The following is a 10,556-nucleotide window of genomic DNA, read 5'->3' as shown; positions in this document are numbered from 1 at the left end:
CAGCCAAGTAAATTGTTATAGCCACTCTCAATTGCTTGAGAAAATACATCTATACTAATAAATTCAGCTCAACCCAAAATTACATTTACCTCTCCCTGGCAAAACACCCTTGGAATCCATTTCCATAAATATTCCCCAGGTTTTTGCTGATATATATTGGAAAAATCCTTCAATACTTTTTGGTATTTTTGGTACTTTTTTGGGGGGGTCACAGTTTGTACTCTTCTTGGGATCTATGGGACTTGAGTATTGTTATGTGTCAGGAAGCAATGATGAATGTGAGTATGGGTCTTGAGAATAATCAGTATGTCTATGCAAGGTGACTTTCACAGGCAAGGTTATTATAGAATCTTCAGGAAAGGGAAAGCTAACATCTTCAGGTGCTTTTTGTGGCAAAGGAGGACTGGAGTAATTTGGAAGTTGAAGGGGGTTGGAGTCTACCTAATGTCCCTATTACAATTCTCAGAGTCCCAGTCTTTTCCTATTAACACTGTAACTTTAGTTACACATTAAAAATCAAGTCTATAAATTTAATTTCTATATGATTTGGTCAACCACAGGAAAAGACTCTGGGTTTGGTTCTAGAAATCCAGACTTTGAATTACAAGAAAGAATGGATTCCCTCAGGGCAATCAAAATTTGTGGCTTTCTACCCATGTATTCACTTGAGAATTTCAAGTCTGAGCTTTTCCTATTCTTTCACCAAGCTCTCCAGCACACTCAGAAGTCAGCTCATCTCACAGTCCTCATGTTCTTTATTTCTACCCTAATATTCTATTACTATATCTATTTGGTCTCCCTAAGCCTTGCCTTCTATAGGCCCTTGACTCTAGCCATCTACAGGTATTAATTTAACTAACTGTATTGCCATTGCATACCATGGACTAGCAGGGTCCTCTTTTCCACTATGAATGAGGTCATTACTACTTTCAGATCTAAACAATCATAAAACAAGTTTCAGAACAACTTCCAGTGCAAAAGACTTTCAGAGTTTGGTTAGAAAGACAGAAGCCACTCTATGTATTATGGGAATAAAGGGGTTATGTAGAATTAGTGACTTTAATAGCTATGGGAAGAGCTGAGTTGGAGAAGTAGTAGTTAAGGAAACTATTGCTGAAGGTCAGAGGAGTCTGTGTCTTACATTAGCACCCACCAGAGAACATCCATTGTAGAGGAGGCTTTAAAAAACAAACCCAAACTCTCTTCTTGGCTATTCTAGTATTTGTCCAATAACTCCAAAAATAATTGCTGTGATGGCATGGAGGAAGGTTCATGGGCTCAACTACATGGGTTTACTCCCACCAAGGATGACAATGCTCAACCTGCTAGCATCAGAGAATGATGCTAAACCTGTGATTTGGTGCCATACTTCAGATACATTGGCCAGCTACCTGGTGGCAGGTTGATCACGTTGGATACCTTCCACTTTGGAGGAGGCAACAATTTCTTCTTACTGGAATTTATAATTGCTCTGAATATAGCTTTGCATTTTTTGACTGCATCAACTGCGTCAAATCTGCTATCTGAAGTCTTTCAGAATGCCTGGTCCATTGTCATGGCATCTCCCATATATTGCCCCAGGTTAAGGGACCCATTTAATGGCAAAGTAAATGAGGCAATGAGATAGACAATGAATACAGTATCTTTAGGGTATCACCAATCATTATTGATCTTTGAGTCAGTATTACTACATCATCTGCACAATACATTTAAAAATAGTACCTTACTCATAGAACTATTTGTGAGGATATGAAGTGACCAAAGTAGTATCTAGAACAAAGTGGGAATTCGGTAAATGTTAGTAGTAGTAGGTAGCTGTCATAGTGGTAGTTGTAATAGTGGTAGTAATCTAAGATTTAAATTCTCAAGAGAGAGATACACAGGCCCCACCCAATCAAGATGGTGGAGTGAGATGCTTCAGGGTTCTGTCTCCCCAAAGAAGCTTTGAACAACCAGCAAGAAGTAGTAGAAACATGTTTCTAAAAGCTCCAGAAAACAGTTACAGGACTGCAGTAACAGAGAAAGTGCCAAATCAAGAAAAAGGCTATTTAAAAGCAGTAGGATTTTGTGCTACCCCGGCTGGTTTTGGCTTGTCCTTCCCCCATCCCCTCACTGGCTTGGCACATAGCCAGCCTTACTTCCAGTGTGGATCCCTAGTCCCACTCCTGGAGGGAGCAGAGTGACCCACATCATATTATTGAAGCATGTATATCTTGCCCAATTTATCTGGCCTGAGGGGCTCACAGTCCTAGAACTTACCCTGCATTTGAAGGTGGCTCACAGAACTGTCCTACAGAAAGCTGGGGTCAGCAGTCAAGTTGTGCTGCCTGGGGCAAGAGATTGCTGGCTGTAGGACATACAGTGCAGTGCCTGGAATTGTGAGGATTCTGTTTCCTAGAGAAGAGGGGACATTTGTATCTATGTAAACGGGGATTTCCTAGAGCCATATGTGCATGCCCAATACAAGAGGCATGCAACAGAAAGGATCAGGAAGGCCCCATGCTTTGGCCCAGAGCTATTCTCCAAATTCATGGTTTGGATAAGCCCTGAAGGAGAGCACTCACACAGGGCAGTCTGCAAAGACTGGGAAAGGTATTTTCTTTTTTCTTTTTTCTTCTCTTCTCTTCTCTTCTCTTCTCTTCTCTTCTCCTTCTTCTTCTCCCTCTTCTCCTCCACTTCCTCCTCCTCCTCCCCTTCCTCCTCCTCTTCCTCCTCCCTCTTCTTTCTGGTTAGCTTCTGGCATTCAGGGAACACTCTGTCATAATACTAGCTGGATGCAAACTTAAGGAACAAGTACTTCAGAGTCTATATTCCACTAATAACACATTAAAATATCAAAATGTCCAGGTTTCAACAAAAGATTACAAAACATACAAAGAAATAGGAAGCAATGGCTCCAACAATGGAGAAGATTAAAATATTAGAAACAGTCAATGAGGAGGAACAGACCTAGACAGGCCAGACAAAGACTTTGAAAAATGGTCCTAAATATTCTTAAAGAGCTAAAGGAAAACATGGGCAAAGTACTAAAGGAAATAAGAGATTTGAACACAAACAGAATCATCTATGATTTCTTGAAGGATGATGAACACAAACCGATTATCAATTGAGAGAAGGAAATTGTGACAAGGAACCAAACAGAGCTGAAAGCACAGTAATAGAAATCAAAAGTTCCCTAGAAGGGTTCAATAGAAGATTGGAGCTGACAGAAGAAAGAATAAATGAAGTTGCAGATAAGACAATTGAAATCATCCAGTTTGAAGAGCAGAAAGAGGAAAGAATGAAGAAAAGTGAAAAGAGCCTGAGGAAACTGTGAGACACCATCAAGTTTACCAATATATGGATTGTGGGAGTCCTAGAAGGAGAAGAGGAGAGAAAGACAAGAGAGAATATTCAATGCAATAATGGCTGAAAAATTCCCAAAGTTAGCAAAAGACATGAATACACACATCCAAGATGGTCAAAGAATTCCAAACAGGCTAAACCTACACTGCACCATGTTATTATTAAGCTGTCAGAAGCTAAATGTAAAGAGAGAATTCTGAAAGCCACAAGAGAAAGGTAATGTATCACATACAAAGAAAACTTGATAAAATTAAGTGCCAGTTTCTCATCAGAAGCCATTGAGGTGAGAAGGCAGTGGGAAGGCATATTTAAAGTCCTGAAAGCAAAAGATTGCCAACCAAGAATTCTATATAAAACTCTCTCAAAAATGAGAGAGGGAGAGATTAAAACATTCCTAGATAAACAAAAGCTGAAGAACTTTGTCACCACTGGATCATCCCTACAAGAAATACTAAAGGGAATTCTGCATGTTGAAAGGAAAGAAAACTAGACAGTTGACTGAAGCCATAAGAAGAACTAAAAATCTCCAGGAAAGATAATAACACGGGTAAATATAAATACCAGTACTATTTGTAACTCCACTTTTTATTTCCTTCAGGATCTAAAAGGCAAATGAAAAATGTAATGATAAATGGGTTTGGATGGCCAGTTCAGAGCACAATGTGGAAATAGTCTGTACTTTGAGGTCTGAATAAGCTGGTTATAAGGGCTCAACATTCCAATGGGTATGAGAGCATAAGGCAGGGAGTAGGGTCATGCAACATAGGGAGGGGTTGATTGTAATCAACAGGGAGGAGGGGAGGATTACAGAGATAGCAGTATCTCAGGGAGTTTCAGGGAGGAGGTAGTTTTGGGTATAGATTACAGTTAGTATCTGATATTACAAGAATAGGCCAAACCTCAGCTGTCTTAGGTCAAGCAAAATGCTGTGTGCAGTTCTCAAGACACTCGGGGGCCAGGGCTCCCACATTCCACCCCCATGCAGTGATTTGCATTGACCATAGGACAGACCTTGCATCCATAATTCACAACAACAATACAGTGAATAGCAGGGTACAAGTATACAAGTACATATGGACAGTAATCCCAGTGGCACCATGGCCAAGTTAAAGAATTAAACCATCTGGACAAAGGATTCACAGATAAATGTTCAATATGATCTGGCATGTGATCAAGAGCTTGTGTTACATTTTGTGAGTTATTGGGTACATATACACAACATTGAATACACCTGTGGCTAAAATAGCTAAAGGACAAAACTACCAGGCAGTATGCTTTAGTCTATATCTAGTTTTTTTTTTTTTTTTAACCATTTCCTAACTTTATCCTCAGAAATAAATTTCCCTTTCCACAAACTTTCTGCAACTTTCTATAACCATCCAGGTTTTCGTCCTGCATTTTCTCTGTTCCATTCTGAAACAATCAGTCATTTAGGACAAAACTACTTTCCTTATCCTTTTTGTACAAAACATTCTTTATACCTCTTAAGTTACCAAAATAATTTTGAAAACTGTTTTCAAGCTGACATTCTACAGCATACAATTACTATTAAAATTAAAACTTGTTAGAATAATGCTAAATACAACACTTTAGTTAATGCATTATTGAAACAGTAATATACAGTTTTTTTTAACAAGAATTAATAGCACATGTAGGAACAATATATAAGCTGAGTTTTCATTAATGGGTAGAAGTGTTCCAGGTGAGGGTTTTAAAATACCATATTTTCCCCCCTGTGGGGGGCCCTTCAGGGTCAGATCTACAGTTAGTTTGGGGTTGTAAAGTTATGCATACAGTTCCCTGGGGGATGGGGGCTCCAGATGGGAAGTACAAATAACCTTTGGCACAGTAAATACCCCATGGGCTTAGGATTCTCAACCAGCTTGGCTGCATGGGCTAGAACCAGAGCCAATTTCTAGTGTTTGTGACACAGGCAAGAGCAGCTTGTTATTGCTGCCTTGCTGTAGCTTGAGAGCAGCTGGCCCCCCTTATTTGAATTTATAAGGCCTGCATGGGCCCACGGTTACCATTTCCACAGGTGTGGGAGCTGCCGATTTGGGTCTGGAGTTAATGCTGGTACAGTCATGAAGTTCATTGTTGTAAGGAGTTTCTATCATCCTTTAAGTGTTCCTTTAAAAGGTCATACATTCTTTCAATTAACCCAGTTGCTGTGGGATTATAGGGCAAGTGAAAAGTCCAAAGGACATTATGTTCTGTAGCCCAGGCCTGGGTTAAGTGCCCAGTAAAGGGGGTCCCCCATCGCTGTCCCTGTGTGTGGGAACCCCAGAAAAGGCACTTAATTTTTTTTTTAAGCTACGGGTGGTAGCTCAACAGTTGACCTTGACCCCTGGGAAGGTCAGCAGCAGTCCCATAGCTGTATTTACAGTGGTGAAGGTATATTTTGTCCCTTTGGACAGAGGAAAGTGGCCAATATAGCCTACTTGCCACCAGGTGGGAGGAATCTGGTCTTGGCTAATGGGTCCAAGTCAGTGAGGAAGCATTCTGGGCCATTGCAGCAAGCAGAAGGGGCTAGTGTCCTCTACTCCTTTTTCCTCTTGTCAGGTAATAGTTGAAACTCCTGCACCAGCTTCTACAGGGTCTGGTACCCTCAGTGCTCAGTTTTGCAATGCAGCCATTTAGTCGCCTCATGCATCATTGCTATTAGGTTGTGGAATTTTGCTAGGGCATCTGCAGCCACATTACCTGGCAATTAGTTAACATTATGGGCAGAAATATGGAAAGCAGTTACCTTACATTTCTGGCAGGCTGTCCAGATGTCTTCCCACAGTTCCTTCCCCCATAGGGGGTGGTCAACCACCATCCATTGCTCCTGCTTCCGTGTGGCCATCCACACTGTTAGGTCTTGATATGTGGCCCAATTATCTGGGCAGAGAGTCAAGGTGTCTCCTCGTTCATGGACAGTTACCATCTGTACAGCCCACAGCTCAGCCCACTGGCTGCTTTGCAAAGTTCCAGTCTCCCACCAGATGATGCCAGTAGTTGGCTGGACAGTCACAGCCAACCAGATAGCATGTTTTCCAAGTGCCAATCTGTCAGTATACCATGCAGAGTCAGGTATACTCCTTTGCCCATCAATGGTGGGCATGGGGGGAGCCACCTCAGGAGGATCAACAGGAGGCAGGGCATGCTGCTCTTCCACATGGGAGACCCACCCTAAAATTTCATGCGTCTCTGCACTCACAGGGCTATTGTTAAAAATTCAGCATTGTAGAATGTAGGCTTTCCATTTTGTCAGTGTGCATAGCTGAGCACTCCCCAAATGGGGCTTATTTATAGTCACCTGTGTCCTCTCCTGTATGAGTGTGGCCACTGGGCACCTTTGAGTTAAACCTTCCACTTGTAACAGAGCATTATAAGCTGCACACAATTGTTTTCCAAATGGGCTGTATCTGAGTTCTGTGCCCTTCCAAAGTTGGGACCAGAATCTAATGGTTACACATTTAGCTTGTTGCCTTTGCCACAAACCCCACTCAAAGCCAATATTGGCACTGGCCACATGCAATTCATAGGATATATCGGGGTCCACCCCCCTTAAAGCCTGTGCTTGTACTCCTATAAACACAGCCTGCCATGGAAAATCCCATACCCATGCTTTTCCTTTTCTAATTAGGGTGTACAAAAGTTTTAAAATTTCTGTAGAAGATTAACAGTTTCCAATAACCTAATAAGCCAAGAAAAACTATTAATTGTTTAGAAGTTAGCAGTATAGGATAACTGTCTGTTAACAGAAACAGCTAAAAGAATAGCTTTAGTTTTATGCAACCAGACAATACCCAAGAACTTGATAGAATGTCCAGGCTCTTGTAATTCACTTTGATTTATCACCCATCCTTGGCTTTCAAGGTGAGTCACCACTGTGCTAGCAGCAATTTCTAGTTCTGGAAAAGAATTACTGGTTAGTATGATATAATCATTATAGTGAAACATAGGGGCTGCTCTTTCTTTAAATCTTGTGCTACCAGTCCATGGCAGATGGTGGGACTGTGGAGGTGTCCTTGTGGAAGCACAGCAAATGTCCATTGTTGGTTTTCCCATGTGAAGGTGGATGCAGTCTGGTTGGAGGGATCTAAAATACTAAAATAAGCTTTGACAAGGTTTAACACAAAGTGAAATAGTTCTAGTTTGCTAATGCTGCAGAATGCAAGACACCAGAGATGGATAGGCTTTTATAAAACGGGGGTTTATTTCGCTACACAGTTACAGTCTTAAGGCCACAAAGCATCCAAGCAATCAGGTACCTTCACCGGAGAATGGCCAACAGTGTCCGGAAAACCTCTGTTAGCTAGGAAGGCAGCTGGCGTCTGCTCCAAAGCTTCGGCCTCAAAACGGCTTTCTCCCAGGACGTTCCTCTATAGCAAGCTTGCTCCTCTTCAAAACATCACTCCCAGCTGCACTCAGTTTCCTCTCGTTGAGTCAGCTCATTTATATAGCTCCACTGATCAAGGCCCACCCTGAATGGGAGGGGCCACACCTCCATGGGAACATCTCATCAGAATCATCTCCCACAGCTGGGTGGGGCACATTCCGAGCAAATCCAACCAGCACCAAAAACTTCTGCCCCACAAGACTACAAAGATAATGGCATTTGAGGGACACAATACACTCAAACTGCCACACAAGGTTTAACACAAAGTGAAATTGGCTTAATTGAGTACTCATATTCTGCAACAAAGTAGCTATATTCAACACAGCTGCAAAGAAGTTATTAAATTAAGTTCAATATAATTACTAGTCATTTGCTAGGTACCATTAATTTTTTCCATTGGCCAGGCAGGGCTATTAAATGACCCTGATAATTTATACTGATAATATTGCCACAGAACATCTGGGGGAAGGCACGTTTTGTTGGACCAGAGGACACGCATGCTTACTTTCCTCAGTTTTAATTTCCTTGTCAGACAGGGGCTCATCATCTTTTGATGAAGAATCAACAGAGTCCCACACTTTAGGGTTCCAGTCAGGGGAAGCTAGGGTATGCCTAACTTGCCCTTTGGGCAGCTTATGCTCTCTTACTCTAGTGTACTGGCATGCCATTATTTCTAAACTTTTATCCAGAGTGTCTTTCAATTCAGCTTGGGTCAATTGCATATCCCTTTCTAACTTCAATTCCTCTTCTAAGCAGCAGACTGCTGCATCAGCCACTGAGGCCTTTTCTATAGCTGCACACACAGCCTCCAAGAATGGCCAGGCTACTGCTGCAGCAGCCTGGCAGCTTTCCTTTTTCTCATGAAATCCTGGTACTCCTGCAGCCTGTAGCAGGAGAGCTATTAGTCCAGCCAGGGAGTCATATGCATCTCCATGCTTCCTCGGCAGACCCCATTCATCTAGGAGGGTAGACACCCCTCCCCACATAAGTGTCACAGGCCACCCCGGTATCCCACCTGGGGACTTCCCCTTTCCCTTCCCCAAGTTCATGTCATCAGTGGATGGGATTTCTTTAGTCTCCAGGCTGGCATGCCAATTGTCACAGCCCAAGAGGGCTTTTGTAGCCAAAGGACTAAAGAAAGCACCAGACATGTTCTGAGACATGAACTTTTATTATAGGGCTTACCTACAGAATGGGGAAGTTGAGCCATATTGCCCTGAAATCAGGAGCTTCTCTGAATAGATTTAGGAACTGTTCTGAATGGTGGCCAGTTCAGAGAACAACGTGGAAACAGTCTGCACTTTGGGGGGCTGAATAAACTGGTTATCCCATACAGCTTCCTTTTGTGTCATAAAGCCTGCCTTAGAAAGGATGCTAATGAGGAATGGGACTAATCCATGATTCATTGCTTTCTGTATCTGGTCCTGATGGCCAGCTGTGATGTTTGACATTGTCCATGTAGCTTCCTTCTGAATATTAGTTTTAGGGTTAGTTAGCAGACTGGGAAAAAAGTGCTCCTGCATCTATTACAACTTGAGTCTGTTCATCTGTCCCAGTACCAATATTACCTAAGGCTATTAGTGCAGGAGTCACAACTGGCAATTCAGTAGCCCCTAGAAGCTTCACTACCTAGAGCACAACTCTGGTTTTCACAACTATTTCAATCCATTCATTTGGACCATCAGTAAAATAGGAAATGGCAGGGCAGGTATCTGTTAATGCTTCTGGATCATCATGATGCAGGAGATGAACTAAAGTAGGAAGAAATTGCTCAACACCATCTAATGGGGTACAGGATTCTTGTTCCAACAAAGGTTTGAAAGTGTCCAGGTAAGATTACATAAGTAACCACATGCTAAAGATGACATAACAGGACCTGCAAGTAGAGCCAACAGAGAATTGACTGCACCATACTTGAGAACCAAGCCTTGGAAAGATGACCCATTACTCGCAATGTTCCTAGAGGCCATACAGCTTGTTCACTGATGTGAGCATGGGGAGGTGCCAACAGAGAAATGAATGCTGAGAAAGCACCTCCATCTACCACAGTCTTGGTCTGTTCTGATGTCCCAGAAGCAATGTTAGTGAATGCCCAAGCAAATTCAAATTGAATGGGAGTATAATCAGTTCTGCCCAAGAAGGATACAAATTTTGGAATCAAATCAGCCTGTATTATGTTGTCTGTGTGAAGCTGTTTTTCCATAGAAAGCAGTTTCCTAGCAGCTTGAGCAGCTTGGATCTGGCTTTCCAAATTGTTGCTATTATGCCTTTGATAATGTCATCAGCAGACTAATTTACAATGCCCTGGTTGTTATGGGTTTCCTACAGTGGAGAAGTAGTGTCACCAGGAAAAAAGCTGACATTTCTCCTTTTCAGCATCTTGTCGTGCTTCTTAGCCTTCTTCAGCTCCATATTAACTTTTTCTTTTTTTATAAGAAATTTTAGTTTGAGATAAACTCAAACTTACAGGAACAGTTGCAAAAACAGTACAAACTCCATAGATAGAACTCCAGCATACCCCTCCCCCCTCCCCCGATACCCCGATCCACCACATTTAACATCCTGTCACACCACCATTTCTTTCTTTCTTTCCCTCCCTCCCTATCATCCATCATCTATTGCTGTCTTCTGAACATATGAGAGCAAGCTGCACACATCCTTGAAAAACACTATAATTCACATATACATTTCCCATGAACAAGAACATTCTTTTATGCAATCCCATTAAGCACAGCTAAGAAGTTCAAGAAATTCAACATTGATACAAAGCTTACATTCTATATTTCCTTTTTTTTTTTCCTCCTTGTGTCCCATCTGTGTCCCT

The 10,556-nt window shown here is 41.9% G+C and overlaps 1 pseudogene; it reads right to left on the bottom strand.

Annotated features, from left to right (window-relative positions):
* Positions 1-8,976: 8,976 nt before the first annotated feature.
* On the bottom strand, positions 8,977-10,144 carry LOC119514158 (annotated as a pseudogene).
* Between the last annotated feature and the right edge of the window lie 412 nt (positions 10,145-10,556).

Source organism: Choloepus didactylus, chromosome 2, assembly GCF_015220235.1.
Source record: "Choloepus didactylus isolate mChoDid1 chromosome 2, mChoDid1.pri, whole genome shotgun sequence".
Classification (NCBI taxonomy): domain Eukaryota; kingdom Metazoa; phylum Chordata; class Mammalia; order Pilosa; family Megalonychidae; genus Choloepus; species Choloepus didactylus.
This window is presented reverse-complemented; position numbering and strand designations above follow the sequence as displayed.